The sequence below is a fragment of the Macaca thibetana genome, chromosome 19 (assembly GCF_024542745.1).
Source record: "Macaca thibetana thibetana isolate TM-01 chromosome 19, ASM2454274v1, whole genome shotgun sequence".
Taxonomy (NCBI): Eukaryota; Metazoa; Chordata; class Mammalia; order Primates; family Cercopithecidae; genus Macaca; species Macaca thibetana.
Genome location: NC_065596.1, coordinates 43341655 through 43366475, shown reverse-complemented (window position 1 = coordinate 43366475; position 24821 = coordinate 43341655). Strand labels below are relative to the sequence as shown.

General features: G+C 52.4%; 2 protein-coding genes across 3 annotated transcripts in view; one reads left to right on the top strand and one right to left on the bottom strand.

Moving 5' to 3' along the window:
* Positions 1-12454, bottom strand: part of PAK4 (p21 (RAC1) activated kinase 4) — a 52979-nt gene extending 40525 nt beyond the window's left edge. For both annotated transcript variants that reach the window (XM_050769024.1, XM_050769026.1), the window contains exon 1: positions 12321-12454. The gene's annotated coding sequence lies outside the window, so the exon portion shown is untranslated. The remainder of the gene's footprint in view (positions 1-12320) is intronic.
* Positions 4276-24821, top strand: part of SARS2 (seryl-tRNA synthetase 2, mitochondrial) — a 209078-nt gene continuing 188532 nt past the window's right edge. Inside the window, exon 1 of the mRNA XM_050769067.1 lies at positions 4276-4297. The gene's annotated coding sequence lies outside the window, so the exon portion shown is untranslated. The remainder of the gene's footprint in view (positions 4298-24821) is intronic.

Below are 24821 nucleotides of genomic sequence, written 5' to 3'. Positions count from 1 at the left end.
AGGCAAAGGCTGCAGTGAGCCAATCTTGCACCACTGCACTCCAGCCTGGGTGACAGAGCAAGACCCTGTCTCAAAAAAAAAAAAAAAAGTCAAGAAGGGCTAAGACGCCAGGCACAGTGGCTCACGCCTGTAATCCCAGCACTTTGGGAGGCTGAGGCAGGCGGATCACAAGGTCAGGAGATCGAGACCATCCTGGCTGACACAGTGAAACCCTGTCTCTACTAAAAATACAAAAAATTAGCCGGGCGTGGTGGCGCATAACTGTAGTCTCAGCTACTAGGGAGGCTGAGGCAGGAGAATCGCTTGAACCCGGTAGGCAGAGGTTGCAGTGAGCCGAGATCGTGCCACTGCACTCCAGCCTGGGCGACAGAGCGAGACTCTGTCTCAAACAAAACAAAACAAAAAAAGTAGGGGGAGAAAGTGACCTGAACTGGCCCTTCCTTCGCAGGAGTCTGGAAGAACAAATTAAAAGCTGCCCCACCTGACTGGCTACCAGAAAAACGCACATCAGACCACAGAGGAGATGCCACCAGATCTGTTCTAGTTTGCAAAATGGGCGAAGGACTTAGCATTGGTGCCCCCCTCACCTACGAATCTGTGAAATGGGTCACATGGGTGCGGCCACATCCTGGGATTTCAGGGAGGCCCAGGCAGCAGCTTGGGAGCACTGGCCAGGGCACAGGGCCGGCACGCAGAAACCCTCCATTCGTCTTCCCTATTCATCACCCTGAAGAGCTTCCCGGATCCGGAAAAAGGACTCCCCAGGCCCAAGCTTGGTCACACCAGACCCTCTCCTGCCTCCAAGCAGGGGTGCCCCAGATGGCTCCAAAGGCCTGGCTCCAAATGGGTGGCAACTGGGTCTGTTTATCCACCACCACATCCCTGGAGGCCACACGAGCCAGCACTCCACCAAATTTGTTGGAAAAAAATAAACAATCACATTTGTATTTATGTGTCAGGCACCAGAATAAGTGTGTTAGGAGCAGAACTTCAGGGACGTCCAGGAACACCGGAAGCAGCCCCCTTCTAGAGAGGAAGACGCTGAGGCAGAGACAGGCCCAGGCAGCTGTCAAGACTGGAATCCAGACGAACCCGAGAACCAACCTACCGTCTTCCTTCAATTCCTCAAAGGCCCCCTGCACTCCCCCGCCCGGAGACCTCTGCACTGGCAGCTGCTTCAGCCTCCTCCCTTAGCTGAGGCCAAGTTCATCCTTCAAGTGACATTTCCTCCTCAGGAAAACCTGCTCGGTGTGCCCCACCCAGGGCGGGTCCCCATTACACGCTCTGGCAGCCCAGCTTACTACAGTTCAGTCAGTCAGTCGGTCAACCAGCATTTACTTTACGGAGAGACCACCACACCCGATCCTTGAGAACACAGCAAGGGGCAGGGCAAGGCCCCGTGGTTCTACCCCTGCCCCCATGCCCTGAGGCTATGATATGCCAGGAGGCGAAATAAACCAACAGACCCACATGTCATCATGTAAGTAACCATCGTGAGTGTTACCGGGGGAAGGTGCTAGAGGGAGGGTGGCAGGGGCTGCTCCTGGAGACCCATGGTCAGGGAAGAAACATCTCCCCAAGAGGGCCACCGTCGGGCTGCCTGAATGGAGGGAAGGAGGGTGCTGCCTGCCCAGGGGGCAGCAAGAACAAAGGCCCCGGGGTAGGACCCGCCTGGAATGTTCCAGGAATGGCAGCAAGAGAGGAGGGAAGCGGAAGCGGGGCAGGCAGGAAGGTGGCCGGGTGGGCTGGGACCTTGCAAGCTTCTCTCCTGGGAGAGGTGGAGCCAGGGGAGGGCTCCTGCCAGGTGCGCACAGCTCCCTCTGGCTGTGTGGGGATAACTGTGGGGACAGTGGGGAAGGAGGGAGCAGGGAGCATGCCTCAATGGTCCAGGAGGGAGATGAGGGTGGCTTGAACTAGGTGGTGACAAGGAAGGGGGTGGCGACGAATGGGGATGACGAGAAAGGGGGGTAACGAAGAAGAGGGGGTGACGAGGAAGGAGGGTGATGAGGAAGGGGGATGACGAGGAATGGGGTGACAAGGAAGGGGCTAACGAGGAAGGGGGTAATGAAGAAGGGGGTGATAAGGGGGGTGACGAGGAAGAGGGGGTGATGAGGAAGAGGGGGTGATGGGGAAGGGGGTGATGAGGAAGAAGGGGTGATAAGGGGGGTGACGAGGAAGGGGGTGACGAGGAAGGGGGTGACGAGGAAGGGGGGTGACGAGGAAGGGGGGTGACGAGGAAGGGGGGCCCGCAGCGCCAGGTTATGTTCTCGGGTGGAGTGACAGGCTCTCCAGACACTTTGGATTTGGGGGTGGCAGGGGCAAGAGAGGAGTCAGGATGACACCACATTTGGAGAAGCCTGTTTCTGAAATAAGATGAAGGATGGGGGTTCCTGTTCCCAAAAATGAGGTCACTGTGGGAAGATGGGGGCTGGGAGCCTCCAGTCCGGCTTATCTTTCTGTCGCTCTTCAGTGAGGTCTGTATTCCTGCTGGACTGAGCTCAGGGAGGGCTGCCTGCTGTTTGGGTTCACCCTTGGATCGCTGGGCCCCAGCACAAAGCTGGTCAAAGAATATGCACGTGGGTGGGGCGCAGTGGCTCATGCCTGTAATCCCAGCACTTTGGGAGGCTGAGGCGGGAGGATCACTTGAGGTTAAGAGTTTGAGACCCACCTGGCCAACATGGTAAAACCCCGTATCTACTGAAAACACAAAATTAGCCAGGCGTGGTGGCCCACACCTGTAAATCCTAGCTACTTGAGGGGTTGAGGGAAGAGAATTGCTTGGATCTGGGAGGTGGAGGTTGCAGTGAGCCGAGATCGCGCTGCTGAACTCCAGCCTTGGTGACACAGCAAGGCTCCGTCTCAAAAAAAAAAAAGCAGCAGCACTTGACTCCTGTCCACAGAATGGGCAAGAGTCGGAACAGACAGGAGCAGCACGGGGAGGAGAAAATAACACGAGGGGCTCAGTCCGATGATAACCAGTGGTGTTAGTTTTGCAGAAAAGAATAAAAATGTTCCAAGGTCAACTAAAAAGTCCAACAGTACCAAACGTTGGCAAGGAGGTGGAGCAACTAAGATCCTCAGTCACCACTGCCAGGAGGATACACAGATATGACCACCTTGGGAGGCTGTGCGGCAGCATCTGCTAAATCCGAAGCTACCCTACCCTCTGCCCTGGGCTATGCACTCCCGGGTACATTCCCTGAAGAAACGCACGCACTGGCGCCCCAGGAGATGCTACAAAGAGATGGCTCGCACCAGCGCAGCGGGAGATGGAGAAACAGAAGATTATATGGGGCTGGGCGCGGTGGCTCACGCCTGTAATCCCAACACTTTGGGAAGCTGAGGCGGGTGGATCACCTGAGGTCAGGAGTTCAAGACTAGCCTGGCCAACATGGTGAAACCCCATCTCTAATAAAAATTAAAAAAAAAAATTAGCCAGGCATAGTGGTGTACGCCCGTAATCCCAGTTACTCGGGAGGCTGAGGCAGGGGAATTGCTTGAACCCAGGAGGCGGAGAATGCAGTCAGCCAAGACTGCGCCACTGTACTCCAGCCTGGGCGACAGAGCGAGACTCTGCATCAAACAAAAAAAAAACAGAATATTATACGGCAACAAAGATGAATGACTACAGATACACTCAGCACACAGATGGATCTCACAGACCTAAGGGCGAAAGCAAGCACAGACAAGGACATACTGGAAGATTCCATTTATGTCGAGTTCAAAAGCAGGCAAGATAACATTCTGTAATTCAAGGATGCACACCTCATGGTAAAAGCTATCAGGAAAAGCAAGGACACAGTGACCCCCAAGGTCAGGAGAGCGCTCATGACTGTGGTCGTGATGGACAGGGGTATGGAGGGGCGGCTTCTGGGAGGTTGTGTGGTCTTTACCGAAGTGGTGGGGAAGTGTTGCTCACTTTGTAATTCTTTGGTAAACTTACCTTTGCATTTCAAGCACTTTTCTGTGGGCAAATTATAATTGACAATTATTAAAGATTTTTTAAAAGCAGTGGAGTTAGAAGCACTGTGTAGTCAAATAACGTGAGGCCAGGCTGCAGTGGAAGATTTGTGGGGAAGGGACGACAGAACTATGGAGGCCCCTGTGGGTGGCAGGGAAGGAGGGTTCCTCGGGAGAGAGGGACACGGGCCTCCTGTGGGGAGGGAAGGGAGGGGTCTTCCCCTGGGGACGGGTCTGTGGAGGTGCCAGTGGCCCGCAGGGTCCTACTTTCTCCCCACGCCCAGTGCTGACTGGGGGCTGTGGCCGCAGCGAGGGAGGGAAGGGAAGGAGAGGGGGGCTGGCACCCCACTCAGCCCAGGAAGGCCGGCCGCCTTCTGCCTCTGGGAGTAAAGTGTGGGAGTGGCAAAACCCGGCTGGGAACCGCTGCACAATGCTGCTTTATCAGGAGCTCCCAGGACAGGGCCAGGTGGTGGGTGGCAGGAGCAGGGAGGGCCCCGGAGGGGAGCTCTCTAGGTGAGGACCCCGCCTACCCGGTGCTCTCATCCCTCAAGGGGCGGGCTCGAAAGCTCCTGGACAGCCTGCCTCTAATGGAGACAGCAGAAGAGGGGTGGGGGAAGGAGGGAGAGCCTTGCCCCGGGTGGCAGGCGAGGCGGCCACAGTGATTAGGAGCCAGGCCTCCAGCATCCAAATCCCAGCTCCACTTGCTCTGTGACCCGGGGCAGGTCTCCCAGGCTCTCAGTCTCCTCCCTAGAAAATGGAGATGGTAAGAACACGTGTGTCTTGGAGCTGATGGGAGGGTCCAGTAGGTTAGTTCACAGAAAGCACTCAAACAAGTGCCTGCTCATATTAACAACACAGCTATTGTGACATAGCTGTAATATTAATACAGCTATTAGTAATGCAGCTAAACAGTCTTTGAGCACTTACTATATGTTTTGCCTGCCGAGTATACATTTATATCCTCAAAACAACCCTAAGAGTAGATACCATTAGCACCCTCATTTTACAGAGGAGGACACCTGGGCACAGAGAGGCAGTGTGACTTGTCTGGGGTCACAAAGCTAGTAAGAGACAAAGCTGGCTCTGGAGGCCAAGCCCTTGACCTCTGCTGTGTCAGACGGGTTAGGAGCTCCAGAACAGAGCCAAGGGTTTGACTGCCACATCTGCCACATATTTGCTGTGGGATTGCTGGCCTGTGCCTCAGTTTCCCCTTCTCAGAGAAAGTAAAATTATCAGGAATAGAGAGCTCCGAGAAAAGGAAGCTCAAGATGGCTTTCAATAACACAAAGCTGTCCCACTTTGCTCTGATTAAAATCAGAACCACAACGGGACTGTTTGTCACCTATCTGACTGGCAAAGGTGAGAGTGTCAGGTGACACCCATCTATTCCAGCAGGGGAGTGAGGAAACCCCGGCGCCATCAGACACTGAGGGGTGGGAGTGTGAGCCGGACAACCTCCCCATCAGGGTGAAACACTACCGGCAAAGCTAACCGGGTGCCTGTGTCACACCACGAGGCCACGAGCTCAGACTCCCATCTAGAGACGTGCGCACAGTCACACTCAGGCGGGTGCAGCCCTGTTCACGGCACAGAAAGACGGGAACGGCCTGACGGCCATCAGTACACAATGGCTGTGCTGTCTGTGGGGGCGCGCGTGTGCATGGGACACTCGAGGCGGCACTCTGTGTCCTGACAGCGAGCCTCGGAGTGGGAAACGCAAAGCACAGGACAGAATATAAACATGGGAAGTCCGCTCCATCTGAGTAAAAACAAAAGGGAGGGGCAGGCACTTGGGGGAACAAATATTCCAAGAAAGAAAGAAAAGAAACCGGGGGTGATGATGCTATCTCTGGGAAGGGCCTGGCAGGCGGGTGGGAAAGAGATTTGCTCGTCCCTGTACATCCTTTTGTGCTGTGTGCAGTTTTTCAGTGATTATTTAGGGGAATAGGTAACGCATGCACATGGAGCAAAAACGTGCTTTCTGAAAATTAAAACACAGGAAAAGAGAAATGAGGTTAATAACACCTCCTCCTCAGGGTCTCTGGGAACAGCGGCACGACCATGCTCACAGACTCACAGCACACGCGTGCCTGGCACACGGAGTGGGGCCCCGGGGGGCTGGGGTTATTACAGCTCACTACCAGATGAGAACCCAGAGGGCGACAGTGTGCAGGGGGTGCCTGGCATGCGGACCTAGGGCCCCGGGGGGGCTGGCGTTATTAGAGTTCACTGTGGGATGAGAACCCAGAGGGGGACAGGGTGCAAGGGACGGAAACCGTCAAAAGCACCAAGTTCAACATTTACCAAATGCTTACTGCGTGTTGAGCATCGGGCTAAGCACGAGGCATACACAAGATCTCCCGTCCTCCCACAGCCCTGAGAGGTGGCCACCAATACCCCCTGTAACAGGTGAGGAATTGGAGGCCCAGGGAAGTTCTGTCTCTTACCCAGGGGCTCCCAGCCAGTGGGAAAGGCTAAGGGATGTGTGTGGACTGGGCAGTTCCGGCAGGGAAGTTCGCACTGGCCCTAGGGAAGGCAGCAGATGGCCTCCCAGCCTGGGGAGGGTCAGGGCAGGACCAGAGGGCCCCAGGAGACAGGCTTCAGTGAGTGGTGGCTTCCGTCGCATCCGCCAGAGCTGGCTCCCCTGGGATGGGAGAGTGTTCCCCTTCTCACCCTCTTTGGCCCCCCCAACCTTCCTGTGGGCCAAGGAATGTGGCAGACGAGAAGCCTTGGCCCCCGATGGGTGACTACGCGGGAAGGGTCCCACCTTCCTGGCCGTGACTTGGAAGGAGGCTGCTTCCTGCTGGCAGCATGTGAGGGGCTGGGCTGGGTGATGGGAGAAACAGCTGCTGGGGACACCCCTGACCGGTGTCTGGCCAGGAAGTCTGGCTCGCCTGAGCCAGTGGAACGAGGAGTAGATGAGAAAGCAAAGGGAGGCCCGGAGGGAGGTAGGGACCCAGCGCCCAGAAACTACCAGGTTGAACAGGTCCCCACGGAGCTTCTGTCAACAAAGGAGCCTGGGTAAGAACCAACTGGACAGGTATCAAGCCCGTCTCGTCCAAGCCAGTTCCAAATCACAGAAGGGCAGCCCCAGTAAGCAGTGACACTGAAGCCCCAAGGCCTGGGGTTCAGTCCTACCTCTGCTACTGCCTGCTGTGTGACCTTCAGCAAGCCCTGTACCTCTCTGGGCCTCCTTTCTCATCTCTAGAGTGAGGATGATACTAGCACCTACTTCACAGGTTGCTGTGAAGATGAGTAAGGTAACACGGGTAAAGCGCTGATGGACCTCGGCTGGCAGGAGGACGCTCCTCCATCGCTGTCCCCTCGTCCTCTCCACCCTCTTCTGCTTGGACTGTCACAGTAGCCTCCCCACAGTCTCCCTGTTGCCATCCCCCCGCGATCCGTCCCCCACACAGCAGCCCGAGCAATCTTTATAAAAGGAAAACCAGATGTCGCTAAAGCCTCTGATGACTTCCCATTATGCACAGAATGGAATCCACATACCCCACCGGGCTCTGCCAGGCCCTGCTGTATCCGACACAGCCTCCAAGCCTCTGACCCCAGCACCCGCTCAGCCACACTGGCTTTTCTTTTGCTTTTTTATTTATTTCTGTTGTATTTTATGTATTTCTTTAACTGCTCTTCGCAGAGCAAGGCTACCACGCAGTCAGGGTGCACAGGGTACCCTACACTGGCCTATCTGATGATCTTCGACCATCCCGAGGTCATTCCGACCTCAGGGCCTTGGCACTTCTGTACCTACAACCTGTCACATTCTTTCTACCTCCTTCCAGCCTCGCTTATATTTTCTCATCAGTCAGATGTCATCTTATCCAGAAAGCCCTCCTCGATTCCCCACGCTGGGTCACATGCCTCCTCCGGCTTCCTACGGCCCCTGCGCCTCCATTCCAGTCCCAATCCCTCTCTGTGCCCCTCTCCACCATCCGGCCCCACCCCCTCTGCCTGGGTTTCCCCATCCTTCTCTGACCCCTCTGCCTGGATCCCCCCCAATCCCACCCCGACCTCTCTGCCTGGGTGCCCCACCATCCCGCCCGGACCCCTCTGCCTGGGTCCCACCATCCCGCCCTGACCCCTCTGCCTGGGCCCCACCATCCCACCCTGACCCCTCTGCCTGGGCCCCACCATCTCTCCCTGACCCCTCTGCCTGGGCCCCACCATCCCGCCCGGACCCCTCGCCTAGGCCTCTCCTTCATGGCCCTGGCCTCTCTGGGCTGTCACTGCCTGGGGACAGCAGGTCTGCCTCCTTCACTGTACTATAATCTACAAGGGTAGAGCTGGGCTGTGTTGGTTACCACTGGGATCAACAATCAGATACACAGAAAGAATGTAACAACGCCTCACCAGCCTCCAACTTCCACCTCCGTCCTCCCTGCCTCCCTACTGAGAGGTTCAAGTCAGTATAGTTCTCTCTCCCAGCTGTCACCCCTGGCACCTGCCCCTAAAGGGCAGTTGGGGCAAAGTTGCAGTCACCGTCCTGGATGCCCAAGGGTGTAAAGGTGAAAGCCCTCCCAGCCTGCCTTCTCCTCTGGGTGTAGGGACTCAGTGGGGACCAGGTCCCAGCTAAGCCAGTTGCGTGAACCATCTCCCCATGTTTCCAACCAGACTGGTGGGTGGGTGGGTCCATAAACCTCCCATCTCACGGCCGAGGAAATCATTTCAGCGAGGGCCACAAAGCTGTCCAAAGCAGGACTTGGAATGAAGGGAGCCTCGGAGCCTGCTGGGGAGGACAGTGGTCCAGCCACTGGGGGCGCGACTTGGCAACCGCCAGGAAAGTGGGGAGCTCTGGCTTTTCCGCTGCTAGGCATATGCCGGACAGACTCTGGCCATGGTCTACAGGAACACGGGTTCCAGAAGGCCCATCATCACACTGTTACGGCCCCAACAGGAGACCACCTCAGTGGCCATCAATAGGTGAAGAGCCAACTCCTGTGTGACACCATCACAAAAAGAAATACCAACAGGAAAAACAAATGGCCTGTCCTAGACCAACACACATCCCCATGGAGAGAGATCCAAACTCCAATGCTCAGCTCAAAGCGGGGTGCAGGGGTGCACGCCTATAATCCCAGCTACTCCAGAGGCTGAGGCGGGAGGATCACTTGAGCCCAGGAGTTAGAGGCCAGTCTAGGCAACATAGCAAGACCCCATCTCAAATATACCTATAATGTTGAACAAAAACAGCAAGTTGCAGAAAGCCATGTTTATGGTGACACCATTTATCTGAACAGTGAAACAACGGTGGTCAGCCCCTGCTGGCCATAAGAACTGTCCAGGGAGCTTCCAAAAGCCTGAGGCCAGCCCCAGCCCAGACCAAGTAAGTTGGAACCAGAATTTCCATGGCAGGCCTGGGCCAAAGCATCTTTTCAAAGCTCTCCAGGGGGTTCCAATGTGCAGCCAGGGGCAAGAGCTGTTGCTCTACTGGTGGTGAATACATCCAAGGGCAGTAAAAGTGTGAAAGGCAGAAGAGGAATGGTGACTGCCATGCCCAGGACAGCGGCTGCCCCTGGAAGGGAGGGAGGAAGCCGGGGAGGAGGAGACTCTTGGCCTCTAACTGCATCACGGTGTGTTCTGTCCCAGGCCAGACACTGGCTGGATGTATGAGTGTTTCATTATACTGAAAGCCCTGCTTTTTCCCCTACCTGAACGTGTGTTGAAGGAATAAAAGTGACAAATAAGAAATCATTTGTCCAAGGTCCCACGGCTGGTAAATGAGCGAGGGACCTGAATATGGGTCTCCAATGCCCAAACCCTATCCTTCTTTATCTTTTTGGCACTTTATCTGTGCCAAACCCTGAGACGCTGAGTGAGCTGGCACCGCAAGGCTGGGAGGCTGGGCCAGCCTCAGAGGGCTGCCTGGCAGCATGCCGGCTCCCCAACCCTGCCAGAGCCAGGTGGGGATGGGGTGGCTGCCAGAGAAAGCCAGGAGGCAAGTGGAGCAAGGGCCTCCACCGTCTCTGAGGCCCTCCACAGGCAGCAGTCGGGTGGCAGCAGCAGCAGCAGCAGCAAGACTAATGCTTACACAGCAATTACTACATGCGGGGCCTTGGGCCAAGGCTCTCTAGCCCGCATCCTCACGGCAATTCTATGAGGCAGCGCTAACGCTATGCCCATTTTGCAGAAGTGGAAACGGAGGTCCTCACATGCTCTGTGAGTGATGGAGCAGGGTGTGTACCAGGCATCCCTGGCCCAGCACTGCTTTCTGAACCATACTCCATCACGGCCTCACGCAGCTCCACACACACAGGTACTCCTCAGCCCTCCCCTGCTCCCACCGTCCCTCCCAGGCTGAGCACCCTCAGGGTCTCGCCCTGAACCTGCACAGGCTACGTGTTGCCCCAGATCCCCAACTCTGCACCCGAGTCCTGACCTCCACTCATGCCAGGGCCTCTGCACACACTGCTCCTCCTGCCTGGTGAGCCCATTCCCAGCCCTCCTCCCCATCCTTCAGAGCCTTCCCAGGGGAAAGGGACTCAGGCTTCAGCCCAGGGTAGGGGCACTCTCCCGGCTCCCTGAAGACGCCCTTGCAAGCCACACCACCGTTTGTAGAGACGTAGCCTCGTGTCACTGGCTTGGGGGCTGGTTCCACTGTGCTCCAACCAGGGGACTGAGTGCCCTCTGAGGCTAGGGGCTCTGCGGATCTCATCCGCTGCCACACTTCAGCACCCAGCATACTGCCCAACAGTCAACCCCCAGCAATGTCGCATCCTCGGCAGGCCAGGCAGGGCTTCGTGGGGACCGAGGCAAGGAACCCCACAGAGCAATTCCACCACGCACCCTAATAATTAAGGTAAGGAGGGAGGGAACGGCTGGGCAGATGAGAGAACAAGAGCCTGCAGCAAGTGCGAGCCAGGGTGGTCCCGGGCCAGCTGAGAGTGAGCGACCCGTCAGTGAGAGAGGGCAGGGTGGGGAAAGGATTCCCAGCAGAAGGAACAGGAAGGTCAAAGATCGGGTGGCAGGCATGGGCCTGGGCTGGGGAGAAATGGGCAGAGCCGTAGGAAGTAAGGTGGGAGTGACTGAGGACCACAGCGAGAGCTTAGGGTTTTAAGAACAGTGAACACCCAGCTCTGCCCGCGGTACCACCCAGGGACACCCTCCCCAGTTAGAAGCCCATCCGACTCCCTCACTGGAACTCCAGACCACCCACAAACACTCCACTCCCATAGGCCCACGGGAATCTGCCCTGCCAGATCACCCCTTCCAAGGAAACCAAGCTGACAATCCCATAGGCCCAGGGAGTGGCCCAGCCCTGCCCAGCCCCCTGCTTCCAGGAGAGACCTAATGGCCAGCACCGGACAATGTGGCGACCAGGAGCAGGAGCCCTGGCATCACCCAGGCCCAGCTTCGATTAACTCTGCCTTCAGCAGAAACTTCTGAGCCTCACTTTTCCCGTCTGTAAAATAGGTTCATGTTGAGCAGTCACTTCACAAGATTGCAGCAGGGGTGAAATACGACCAGGCACACAGGGCGTGGAGCACAGTGTGAGCCCTCATTAAACATTAACCGACATTATGATGATTTGAGAGGCGGTCGGCCAGAGCAGGGCTCTGGGCCAGAACCCCAGAGTTAGAATCCCAGCGCACAACTTACGAATCGGGTGACCTTGGGCAAATCACTTAACCTCTTAATACCAGGTTAAGACCCCCTAAGACTGTAGTGAGGACTGAATCAGCTAATACAAGTAAAGCGTTAAAAAAAGGGTCTAGCCCATAGTAAGTGCTTCATGAGTGTTTGCCATTATTATTTGTGGGAGAGTTCCCCCTTCTCCTGCCACCAGGAAGCATCTCCGACCCCGCCCCTGGATGCCCCGCCCCCCCGTCCCCTGCAATACGCCCTCCTTGGGTTTTAATTTTTGACTCTGGGAAACAGCTGCCCCGCTGTCAGATTCTCACCTTTGCACCTTCTAGGCACGCCCCAGCTTTGAACCCCTAAAAGACGCCCCCGAACCTAAAACTCATTCATCTGCTCCGCTGGGGGCAGCTTTAAACCTCCAACCTGGGGCCCCTGGGGCTGAGGCCTCTGACCCTTGTAGAGGCAGCCTCACCTCAAATTATTAACTTGGACCCCATCTTTTTTGAGACTCGCCCAGATCCCCTCGAACGCGCCCCTACTTCGAATTTCAAACTTTGCACTCCCCTTCGCCACGCCCCCTTCGCTGGTTTGACCTCCGACCCCCACTACAACTCCCTCCAGACTGCGTTAACCCCCGACCCCTCGGACGCGACCCTTCCCTCCACCAGTGAACTTTGACCCCAGCGGCCCCGCCCCCCTCCTCGCGGAAACGCCGTCTCTCCGCCAGCGCCCAGCCCACTGCAAGCCCCTGGCCGAACCCCTTATCCTACCGGCTCGGCGCCGCAGTCGCTCGCGGCCTAGCTGCTCGGCCTGGAACTCCGCGCCCTCGCGCCTCCCTCAGCTCGCTTGCGCCGCCGCCACCGCGGATACTGCCGCCGCCATGTTGAATCCCCAACGAACATCCGGGGTTTTCCCCGCTCACCGCCCACCAGTCCCCATAGCAACGAGGCTGACCGGGCAGTGGGCAGGATCAGCGCGGGGGCGGAGTCGGGCGCCTCTCAGGGCCCGCTCCAGCCTCCGATTGGTGCAGAGCGTCCAATCGGAAACCTTCGTGCAGAAAATGCCAAGCGGGGATTGGAAATTTTGGAAAAGGTGCGGGAAGGCTGGCTCCCAGCCCACTGAAGTCCTTAAAGGGGAAATGACTGTTTTCGTGTGATACCGATTTTCTAACTTCCCCCCAGAAGGAGTTTAGGGGCTGGGAGAGAGTAATGAGTTAATAATGGGCAGAAACAGTTCTTAAGCACTTACTAGGAGCCAGGCACCTGGACAAGTGCTTTACTTGCATTTTCTCGCTGCATATACAACCCTGTGGTATAATATCATTAATATCCGTTTTACAGATAAAGAAACTGAGATTCAGAGGGTGAAATAGCTGGCAGAAAGAAGGTAATGAGTTTTGAACGCTGGTCTGTCTGAGCCCAGTAACCTGATACTGTTTGATCTTAAATTTTAAAATACGTTTTTACAAAGTAATTAGTCAAAATATTAGAAACAAACACCAGACATCTTCTTTTTAAAATTTATTTTATTTTATTTGTACTTATTTATTTATCTTGAAACGGAGTTTCCCTCTTGTTGCCCAGTCTGGAGTGCAATAGCTCGATCTCAGCTCACTGCAACTTCTGCCTCCCGGGTTCGAGAGATTCTCCTGCCTCAGCCTCCTGAGTAGCTGGAATTACAGGCGCCCACCACCACGCCCGGATAATTTTTTGTATTTTTAGTAGAGAGAGCGTTTCACCATGTTGGCCCGGCTGGTCTCGAACTCCTGACCTCAGGTGATCCACCCGCCTTGGCCTCCCAGAGTGCTGGGATTATAGGCATGAGCCACCGCACCGGCCTTTTTCTTTCATTTTTAGAGAGGGTTTTTCCGTGTTGGCCAGGCTGGTCTCGAACTCCTGGGCTCAAGCTATACTCCCGCCTCGACCTCCCAAAGTGCTGGGATTGCAGGTGTGAGCAAAGGCGCCCCGCCAGACAGCTCTCCTCCTGGATCTTAGTCACTGGACTCTAGCCTTCATGCTGTTCCTGAACTCTGTCAGGTGCGCTCTCACCTCAGTCTTTGCATTGGCTGTTCCTCTGTCGGTTACATACTCTTCCCCCAGGTATCCTTATCTCTCCCTTCCTCCCTTTTTTCAGGGCTTTACACAGATGTCACTTTCTCTGTGAAATAATTCCCTCGCCCACCCTAAGGAAAGCAGCAAACATCCCTCTCATATACTACCAAACCCTGTCTGCTTTTTTCTTATTTCTCGTTGCTAATTGTAGTTATTGCCTGTTGGTGGTCTCCTCTGCTGGAATGTCAGCCCCATGACAACACGGATTTCTGTCTTTGTTCACTGCTGCATTCCCAGCGCCCTGGCACCGTTGACATGTAGATGCTCAGTAAACATTGGTGGAAGGGATGTTTGAATGAGTGGTAATTCCACCCCTTCAGAGATATCAGAGATACTCTTAAATGTTTGGTGCTTCTCCTCTGCCCCAGAACAGCCACATAGTAGGCATTTAATTAATTTCTATTAATGTCTGTGGCAATAATGAATGAATGATTGAATGATGAGTTAATGAATGAATGATTGAATGAGTTAATTTTTCTTTATGTTTACCTACCCTTTTTCTTTTTATTTGTTCATTCTTTTTTCTCTCTCTCTCTCTCTCTTTTTTTTTTTTTTTTTTTTAGGTAGGTGTTTTATTCTGTCACCTAGGCGGGGTTGCAGTCTGAAACTCCTGGGCTCAAGTGATCCTTCAACCCCAGCCTCTCAAGTAGCTGGGACTACAGGCATATGCCACCACACTGGCTAATTTATTTTCCCCCTCCTCTCCCGGTCCTTCCCCTCCCCTTCCCGTCCCTCCCCTCCCCTTCCCTTCCCTTCCCTTCTTTCAGAATCAGAATCTCACTTTGTCACCCAGGCTGGAGTGCAGTAGCATGATCTTGGCTCACTGCAACCTCCGCCTCTGGGGTTCAAGCAACTCCTGGGTGCCTGCCACCATGCCCAGCTAATTTTTGTATTTTTAGTAGAGATGGGGCTTTCCCATGTTGACCAGAATGGTCTCGAACTCCTGACCTCAAGTGATCTGTCCACCTTGGCCTCCCAAAGTGTTGGATTACAGGCATGAGCCACTGCATCCGGCTTGGCTAATTTCCTTAATTTTTAGTAGAGACAGGATCTCGTTGTGTTGCCCAGGCTGGTCTTGAACTCCTGGCCTCAAACAGTCCTCTCACCTTGGCCTCCCAAAGTGTTGGGATTGCAGGTGTGAGCCACCATGCCTGACCCCTTTTCTCTTTTAACAGAATTGGACATATACATTTGTAAAGAATGTTGTGTCTTTTATTTAATTTATTTTATTTATTTTTTTTTTTTTTGAGGCAGAGTTTTGCTCTCCTTGCCCAGGCTGGAGTACAATGGCATGATCTCAGCTCACCACAACCTCCGCCTCTCAGGTACAAGCGTTTCTCCCTCCTCAGCCTCCCGAGTAGCTGGGATTACAGGCATGTGCCACCACGTCCAGCTAATTTTGTATTTTCAGTAGAGACGGGGGTTTCTCCATGTTGGTCAGCCTGGTCTCGAACTCCTGACCTCAGGTGATCCGCCCCCCTCGGCCTCCCAGAGTGCTGGAATTTCATGTGTGAGCCACCGCGCCCGGCCTAGAATGTTGTGTCTTTTAAAACACAAGATTGTAAATATCACCAGTGTCTTTCCATGTCATTAAATATTCTTCAAGAAGATTAGTTTTAATGACTGTGTAAGATGCCATCCTATCAATGAACTTGAATTTGTTTAATCACTGTCCTTTTGAACATCTATGCTGTAGTACCTTGCCATTATAAATAACCATCCTCCCTGTCACGCAACATCCAAGCAGCTAAATATTTGTGCCCGTCTCTAATTATTTCCTTGTGCCTGTCTCTAATTATTGTTCCTACTGCAAATGAAACTTCTGGGTCAAGGAGAAGGTATATCTTTAAGAATTAAGAATAGTAACTGGCTGGGTGCGGTGGCTCCCGCCTGGAATCCCAGCATTTTGGGAGACCGAGGCAGGCAGATCACTTGAGGTCAGGATTTCGAGATCAGCCTGGCCAACCTGGTGAAACCCCCGTCTCTACTAAAAATACAAAAATTAGCTGGATGTGGTGGCACACGTCTGTAATCCCAGCTACTCAGGAGGCTGAGGCAGGAGAATCGCTTGAACTTGGGAGTCAGAGGGTACAGTGAGCCAAGGCGGCAGAGGTGGCATCACTGCACTCCAACCTGGGCGACAGAGTGAGTGAGACTCTCTCAAAAAAAAAAAAAATGATAACAGTTCCCATGTTTCAAGCATTTCTGTGCATGAGGAGGCATGGTGCTAAGCCCTGTAATTGTAACAACTAAAGCTGTGAATATTCATCCCTTTTCCAGAGGAGGAAACTGAGGCTTAGAGGAGTAACTTCACTTGCTCAAACTCAAGGACCAAGGGGGCAAACCCAGCTTTGACTCCCGGGCACTGTTCTCATTGACTGCCCTCTGCTGCCTCCTCATGGCCTGGGACACACATTGCCAAATTGTGCTATAGGGATCCAACTCACACTCCCAGCAGCCTTCAGAGAAAACGTGCCCTTTAAAGAATCCTTGTCAGCACTGGGTGCCGGGCGCAGTGGCTCACGCCTGTAATCCCAGCACTTTGGGAGGCCGAGGCGGCCGGATCACGAGGTCAAGAGATAGAGACCATCCTGGTCAACTTGGTGAAACCCCGTCTCTACTAAAAATACAAAAATTAGCTAGGCTTGGTGGCGGGTGTCTGTAATCCCAGCTACTCAGGAGCCTGAGGCAGGAGAATTGCTGGAACCCGGAGGTGGAGGTTGCAGTGAGCCAAGATTGCACCACTGCACTCCAGCCTGGCGACAGAGCAAGATCGCATCTCAAAAAAAAAAAAAAAGAAGAAGAAGAAGAATCATTGTCAGCATTAAACATTCTTGCTTTTGTACTCTTTTGAAATGCTTGTGTCTTGCAGAATCATTAAAAACAAACAAACAAAAAAAAAAAAAAAAAAAACAAGACCAGGAGCTGAGATGACAACGTCTTGTTTTGGTCATAGTGACAGGAGGAGGGGCAGGTGAAGCCTTTACCTCTTTAACGCCCTGCACAAACTTCAGAGCTTTAGGTTCTAGAACTCATTTTGGGGGAAGTCCCCTTGTAACTTAGTTGGGGATTGCAGTCAGTAGTCAGACTCCTGGAACAATCCCAGGGACAGATCCACCCCAAGGGCTTACTCAGGGTGAGCAATCAGGCCCTGCTACTCCAGGACCCTGGAAGAGGAAAATCAGACTCCAAAAAGCCCCCCTACAGAAGGCTTCCCAGTGGGGGTGTTGAGGAGGTGACCTTGAGGAATGGAAAAAGGTGAGGAGGGTGAAGAGGATTTGGCTTCATAAAAATGATACATTTCAGTACATCAAGGAAAAAGATACATTGCAACGTATGGATGGCAAGCAAAGTTTTCTGTCCTTCATATGTAAAGAGCATCTGCAGATCAATAACAGAAAAAGGTGAACATACAACAGAAAAAAATAGGCAAAGGACCTAAAATAAATAAATAAATAACACAGACAGTGAATACAAAAAATTGAATTGGTGAACAAATAATGAAATAAGTATTAAACTGAGATTTGCTTTTGGTCTCTCAGAAAAATGTTTTTAAATATATATTATATAATTAGTGTTGATGAGAGTATACGCTATCAGCACTCTAATACCCCACTGTGGACTGGATCTGGGCAGCTTTTTGGTGATATCTTTCAAGAGACTGGGTGACAGAGTGATACCCTGTCTCAAAAAAAAAATTATTTTTCAATAGAATTATGTTAAAAATGTTTTTAAAATGCAGTAGAATAAAATTTGGATTTTAGTTAATAATATATCAATATTGGTTTATCAATTTTAACAACCATACTAATATAAGTTTTTGGTTTTTTTTTTTTTTTTTGAGACAGAGTCTCGCTCTGTCCAACCGGGCTGCAGTGCAGTGGCGCAATCTCGGCTCACTGCAACCTCTGCCTCCCAGATTCAAGCAATTCTTCTGCTTTAGCCTGCAGAGTAGCGGGGATTAAAGGCGCACACCACCATGCCTGGTTAATTTTTTTTTTTGTATTTTTAGTAGAGATGGGGTTTTACCATGTTGGCCAGGCTGCTCCCGAACTTGTAACTTCAGGTGATCTGCCCTCCTCAGCCTCCCAAAGTGCTGGGATTACAGGAGTGAGCCACCGCGCCTGGCCTACATTCTATTTTATTTTATTATTATTTTTTTTTTATTTAGCTAGCTAGCTAGCAAGGACGGGGAGAGTGTCTCACTTTGTTGTCCAAGCTGGTCTTGAACTCCTGGCCTCAAGCGATCCTCCTGCCTTGGCCTCCCAAAGTGCTGAGATTTCAGCCCTCTTTTTAAAAATTAACAGATAAGCCGGGCGCGGTGGCTCAAGCCTGTAATCCCAGCACTTTGGGAGGCCGAGACGGGCGGATCACGAGGTCAGGAGATCGAGACCATCCTGGCTAACCCGGTGAAACCCCGTCTCTACTAAAAAATACAAAAAAAAAAAACTAGCCGGGCGAGGCGGCGGGCGCCTGTAGTCCCAGCTACTCGGGAGGCTGAGGCAGGAGAATGGCGTGAACCCGGGAGGCAGGGCTTGCAGTGAGCTGAGATCCGGCCACTGCACTCCAGCCTGGGCAACAGAGTGAGACTCCGTCTCAAAAAAAAAAAAAAAAAAAATTAACAGATAAAAGTATATGTATTTAACGTGTACAACACGATGTTTGAAGTATATATACATTTTGGGATGACTAACTCTAGCTAATTAACATATGCATTACCTCCCGTAACTATCATTTTTGTGTCTGCTTTATCCTTTTTTGCATGGTTTGAGTTTATATATTTTTAGCAATGAGTGTGTTGCTTTCTCACCTGAAATAAAATAAAACTATTACCATTTTTAAAATTTGCTGAAAAGAAGCACCGAAGATCCGGAGGGAGGAAGGGGCTAGGAGGAAAGACTCCTGTCCTAGGAGGGAACCCATGTAACAGAAAGCCCTGCAAAAAACCTCCAAGAGCATCCTGTCTCTTTGGCTGTGTGTGTGGGATCCGGGAGAAACTGAATTTCCTCCTCGACTTTTTGCCCGCTCCACAGGCTCTGTCCTCATCTCCCTCCATGTCCCCCTTGCTCACTCTTAGGGTGGCCAAATTTAGCCAATAAAAATATAAAATGCAGGCCGGGCATGGTGGCTCATGCCTGGAATCCCAGCACTTTGGGAGGCAGGAGGATCACCTGAGCCCAGGAGTTCAAGACCAGCCTGGGAAACATAGCGAGACCCCCCCCCACCCTTGCCCCCCAACCGCTGTCTCTACAAGAAAAAGAAAAAAGAAAATTAGCCGGGCATGGTGGCACTCACCTGTGGTCCCAGTTACTTGGGAGGCTGAGGGAGGATGATTGCTTGAGCCCTGGACGTTGAGGCTGCAGTGAGCTGTAATTGCACTACTGCACTCCAGCCTGGGCAACAGAGCAAGATCCTGTCTCAAAAAATAAAATAAAAATAGGCCAGGTGCAGTGGGTCACACCTGAAATTCCAGCATTTTGGAAGACTGAGGCGGGTGTATTACCTGAGGTCAGGAGTTCAAGACCAGCCTGGCCAACATGGTGAATCCCTGTCTCTACTAAAAATACAAAAATTAGCCAGGTGTGGTGGTGGGCGTCTGTAATCCCAGCTACTCAGGAGCCTGAGGCAGGAGAATCGCTGGAACCCGGGAGGTAGAGGTTGCAGTCAGCCAAAATTTCGCCACTGTACTCCAGCCTGGACAACAAGAGCCAAACACTCCATCTCAAAAAATAAGAATAAATGAAGAACTCATTCAGGTGCTGGGAGGGTGGTGCGCCCCAACTCCATGGGGACAGAAGCTGCTATGCTCACCCTATGTATCTCTTCATTTAAATATCCTTAGTCGTAAGCCTTAAATGTAACTGTTTCCCTGAGTTCTGTGAGCTGCTCTAGCAAATAAATCGAACCCCAAGAGGGGGTTGTGGAGACCCTAACTTGAAGCTGGCCAGTCAGAAGTTCCCCGGAGACCCAGACATGTGACTCGGGGGAAGGAGGGAGCAGTCTGTGGGCCTGAGCCCTCAGCCTGTGGGATCTGAGGCCATCTTTGGGTAGATGGTGTCAGAATTGAGTTGGAGGACACCCAGCCGGTGTCTGCTGCTTGGTCTGTGGAGGTACCCGCCCCCTGCATTTGATCACGTTCTTTGTTGATGACTGTTGTTGTGGTGTTTTGTTTTGTTGTTTGAGACAGAGTCTTGCTTTGTTGCCCAGGCTGGAGTACAGTGGCATGATCTCGGCTCACTGCAACCTCCGCTTCCCGGGTTCAAGTGATTCTCCTGCCTCAGCCTCCCGAGTACGTGGGATTACAGGTGCCCGCCACCACGTCTGGCTAATTTTTGTATTTTTAGTAGAGAGGGGTTTCACCACGTTGGCCAGGCTGGTCTCCAACTCCTGGCCTCAAGTGATCTGCCTGCCTCGGCCTCCCAAAGTTCTGGGATTACAGGCATGAGCCACCGCACGACTGGCCGTTGTGGTGTGAGAGCAGAGAAAAAACAGTTTCAAAGGTTTTCCCTTCATAGGGGGTGCATGTTTCTTTCATGGTTCTCAGTTGCCGTCAACAGAAACCACTTCTGGCTGATTTGAGCAACAAAGGAGTGTAATAAATAAATACTTATTGATAAATGAATCCAGAGCCCCACGGATCCCCCAGTTTTCCCATGGGCTCTCCCCGTGGCCCTGCTTCCCTTTTTGGGACCACCCGCTACCTCCCAACCCCAGCCTGCAGTGCAGGCATCTGTGCAGCCTTTGAAAGCCTTGTGACCGGGGACGTGGTGGCTTACACCTGTAATCCCAGCACTTTGGGAGGTCAAGGCTGGCTGATTGCTTGAGCCCAGGAGTTGGAAGCCAGCCTGGGCACCATAACAAGACCCCATCTCTACAAAAAATACAAAAATTAGCTGGGTATGGTGGCACGTCTAGTAGTTCCAGATACTCAGGAGGCTGAGGTGGGAGGATCGTTTGAGCCTGGGGAGGTCAAGGCTGCAGTGAGTCATGATTGTGCCACTGCACTCCAACCTGGACGACACAGTGAGACCCTGTCTCAGAAAAAAAAAAAAAAAAAAGACGCCGGGTGCGGTGGCTCAAGCCTGTAATCCCAGCACTTTGGGAGGCTGAGACGGGCGGATCACGAGGTCAGGAGATCGAGACCATCCTGGCTAACCCGGTGAAACCCCGTCTCTAATAAAAAATACAAAAAACTAGCCAGGTGAGGTGGCGGGCGCCTGTAGTCCCAGCTACTCGGGAGGCTGAGGCAGGAGAATGGCGTGAACCCGGGAGGCGGAGCTTGCAGTGAGCTGAGATCCGGCCACTGCACTCCAGCCTGGGCGACAGAGCGAGACTCCGTCTCAAAAAAATAATAATAATAAAAATTAAAAAATAAAAAAAATAAAAAGACCTTGCTCAGCTTCATCTCTCAGAAGCTTCAGGGTCTCCGGCCCTGCAACCTGCAATTTCCTGTGCACATCACACAGGGCAGGTGTTGCAATCAGTCCTGCATGCCTGTCTGCTGCACACCCAGCCCTGGGAAGCTCCTAAGGGCTGAGCCTTTATCTGAGTCACCTAAGTCACTGTCATTCCTACTGATAAGCATCCCTCAGTGCCAGGCCCTGTGCTAAGCATTTTACCTTTATTTCTCATGCCTTCCTTCCTCCGTGCAAACCACATTTATTGAGCACCTACTGTATACCAGGGACCAAGGTAACAGTGGGGGACAGAACTGGCAGAAAACAAACAAACAAAAAAAACCTGTGGTCTAGGGAACTCACATTCTGTTGGGAGAGAAAAGGAACAAATAATTAAACATGTCTATATAGTGGGGTCACAAGATGTAAATGCCTTTTTTTTTTTTTTTTTTGAGATGGAGTCTTGCTCTGTCACCCAGGTTGGAGTGCAGTGGTGCTATCTTGGCTCACTGCAACCTCTGCCTCCCAGGTTCAAACGATTATCCTGTCTCCTGAGTAGCTGGGATTACAGGTGTGCATGACCACACCTGGCTAATTTTGTATTTTTACTAGAGACGGGGTTTCACCATGTTGGCCAGCCCGATGACCTCTGGTTGGTCTTGAACTCCTGACCTCAGGTGACCTGCCCACCTTGGCCTCCCAAAGTGCTGGGATTATAGGCGTGGAACCATCGCACCCAGCCCTCAGAGTCTTGAAGGAATATAAAGCAGGGAAGGGAGATGGGAGGTATGTGGAGGGTAAAGCTGTTTTATTTTATTATTAATTATTAATTTTTTAAGAATTAATTTATATTTATTTATTTATTTATTTATTTGAGACAGGATCTCACTTTGTCATCCAGGCTGGTGTGCAATGGCGCGATCTTGGCTCATTGCAGCCTCAACTTCCTGGATTCCAGCGATTTTCCCATGTCAGCCTCCTGAGTGGCTGGACCACAAGTGCATGCCACCACACCCAGCTAATTGTAGTTTTGCTAGAGATGGGATTTCGTCATGTTGGCCAGGCTGGTCTCAAACTCCTGAGTTCAAATGATCCTCCCACCTCGGCCTCCCAAAGTGCTGGGGTTACGGGTATAAGCCACAGTGCCCAGTCTTAGGTTTTAATTTTTGTTTGGTCCATAGTAAGTGTGTGTATTTATGGGGTATGTGAGATATTTTGACACAGGCATGCAACGTGAAGTAATCACATCATGGAGAATGGGGTTTCCATTCCCTCAAGCATTTATCCTTTGTGTTACAACCCAATCACACTCTTTGAGTTATTTAAAACTGTGCAATTATTATTGAGAATAGTCACCTTGTTGGGTGATCAAATAGTAGGTCTTATTCATTCTATTTTTTTTTTAAACCCATTAACAAAACCAAGGCTGGGCACGGTGGCTCATGCCTGTATTCCCAGCACTTTGGAACGCCGAGGCAGGTGGATCACTTGAGGTCAGGAGTTCGAGATCAGCCTGGCCAACATGGTGAAACCCTGTCTCTGCTAAAAATATAAAAATTAGTCAGGTGTGGTGGTGGGTGCCTATAATCCCAGATACTCAGAAGGCTGAGGCAGGAGAATTGCTTGAACCCAGGAGGCAGAGGTTGCAGTGAGCCGGTATCTCGCCACTGCATTCCAGCCTGGGCGAAACAGCAAGACTCCATCTCAAAAACCAAAAAGAGAGACAAAAAAAAGCCCATCCCCTGCAGCCCCCCAGCACCCTTCCCAGCCTCTGGCCACCATCCTTCTACTCGCTGTGTCTGTGAGATCAATTGTTTCGACTTTTAGCTCCCACAAGCGAGTGAGAACATGTGAGGTTTGTCTTTCTGTGCCTGGCTTATTTCACTGAACTCGATGACCTTGGGTTAGGTGGAGCTATTTTAAACAAGAGGGTCAGAGAGGGTGGCACTGAGTAAGGACCTGAGGGAGGGGAGAAAGGGAGTCATACAGATCCCTGGGGGAACCGTGTCCCCGGCAGAGGGACCTGCCAGTGCAAAAGTGGGCGGTGAGTCCAATGCAGAGGCCAGTGTGGCTGCAGCAGAGTGGGCGAGGGGGGTGATTGAAGGGGATGAGGACAGAGGGGTGACAGGGTAAAATCGTCTGGTGCCTTGTGGACCTGAGACGGAACCATGGCAGATCTGAGAGCCGGGGCGGATGTGATCTGATGCAGGTGTTCACAGGTGCCTTTGGTTGTGTGTGGGGAACAGACTCCAGGGACAAGGAGGGAGCAGGGAATCCAAGGAGTCTGTAGGAAATGAGTGTAGACAGGACCAGGGTGGGAGCTTTGGGGTGGCAAAAGTGTAGAGAGTCTAGATTGACCCAGGCATGGTGGTTCACGCCTGTAATTCTAGCACTTTGAGAGACCAGGGCAGGCGGATCACCTGAGGTCAGGAGTCCGAGATCAGCCTGGCCAACACAGTAAAACCCCGTCTTTACTAAAAATACAAAAATTAGCCAGGAGTTGAGGCAGAAGAATGGCATGAACCCGGGAGGCGGAGCTTGCAGTGAGCCAAGATTGCACCACTGCACTCCAGCCTGGGTGACAGAGCGAGACTCCGTCTCAAAAAAAAAAAAAAAATTAGCCAGGAGTGATGGCACGCTCCTGTAATCCCAGCTACTTGGGAGGCTGAGTCAGGAGAAGTGCTTGAACCTGGAAGGCAGAGGTTGCAGTGAGCTCACACCACTGCACTCCAGCCTGAGCAACAAGAGTGAAACTCCTTGTCAAAAAAAAAAAGGAGTTTAGATCCATTTCGAAGGCAAGGCAAACAGGATTTTCTAGACACTTGGATGTGGAGCATGAGAAAAAGAGGAATCAAGATAGATCCCAAGGCTTTCAATCTCATTTAACCCCAAGGCAGCCTCACAGAATATTATCATTCTTGGGTTACAGATGAAGAAACAGATTCAGAGAGGGTTGCCGACTTGCCCATGGTCACACAGGAATTGGCAGAGCTGGGATTTGAACCAGTTTCTGTTTGACACCAGTGTCCAACCTCTGCCCTCTGTGGAGGTTGCCACCTCCCGGCATGTCCATAGCCTCACCCAGCCCGGGACAGGGCATGCCAGGCCCACACAGGGCACCAGTTCAGTCAGTGGCCACAGCACTCCATGACTGTCCAGCTTGTGACCTCACGGTCTTGGCCCGGCCCGCCACGGGATTCTCTCACTGCTCATCACCTGTGTTGAGTAAACTGTGTTTCCCTGGCTGCCTGCGAGCTCCCAGAGGGCATGACTGTAGCCGATTCATCACTGTCCCTGGCATTGCCTGGCCGGAGCCTGGCATGTAGTGGCCTTCATTAAGGCAATCAATATTTATTAAGCATCTATCTTGTGCTGGGCAATGCTGGGATGCAGCTCTGGGCCCCGTCCTTCTGAGGTTGAAGTCCAGTGGGGGAGTCAGAGAGACCTATCTCCAGACAGTGATGGCCTAGAATGGGCAGGACTGGAACTGCAGGGGAGCCCAGAGTCCCCAGCCCAGCCTGAGTAGGGGCCTGGGAGGATTTGGCAGAGGTGTCGAACTCAGGGTCACCACCCTCACAGACTTAGCCTTGTGGGTGTAGACAGCCAATGAACAAGTTAACCAATCAAGGAGAGAATTACAGATGGAAGTAAAATGGGGAAGGGGCAGGCAGCAACAGAGGATATTTTTGCTGGGGTCGGCAGAGAAGGCCTCTGAGGAGGGGACACCGAGGTTGAGACCTGAGGTTGAGAAGGTGCCAGCCTG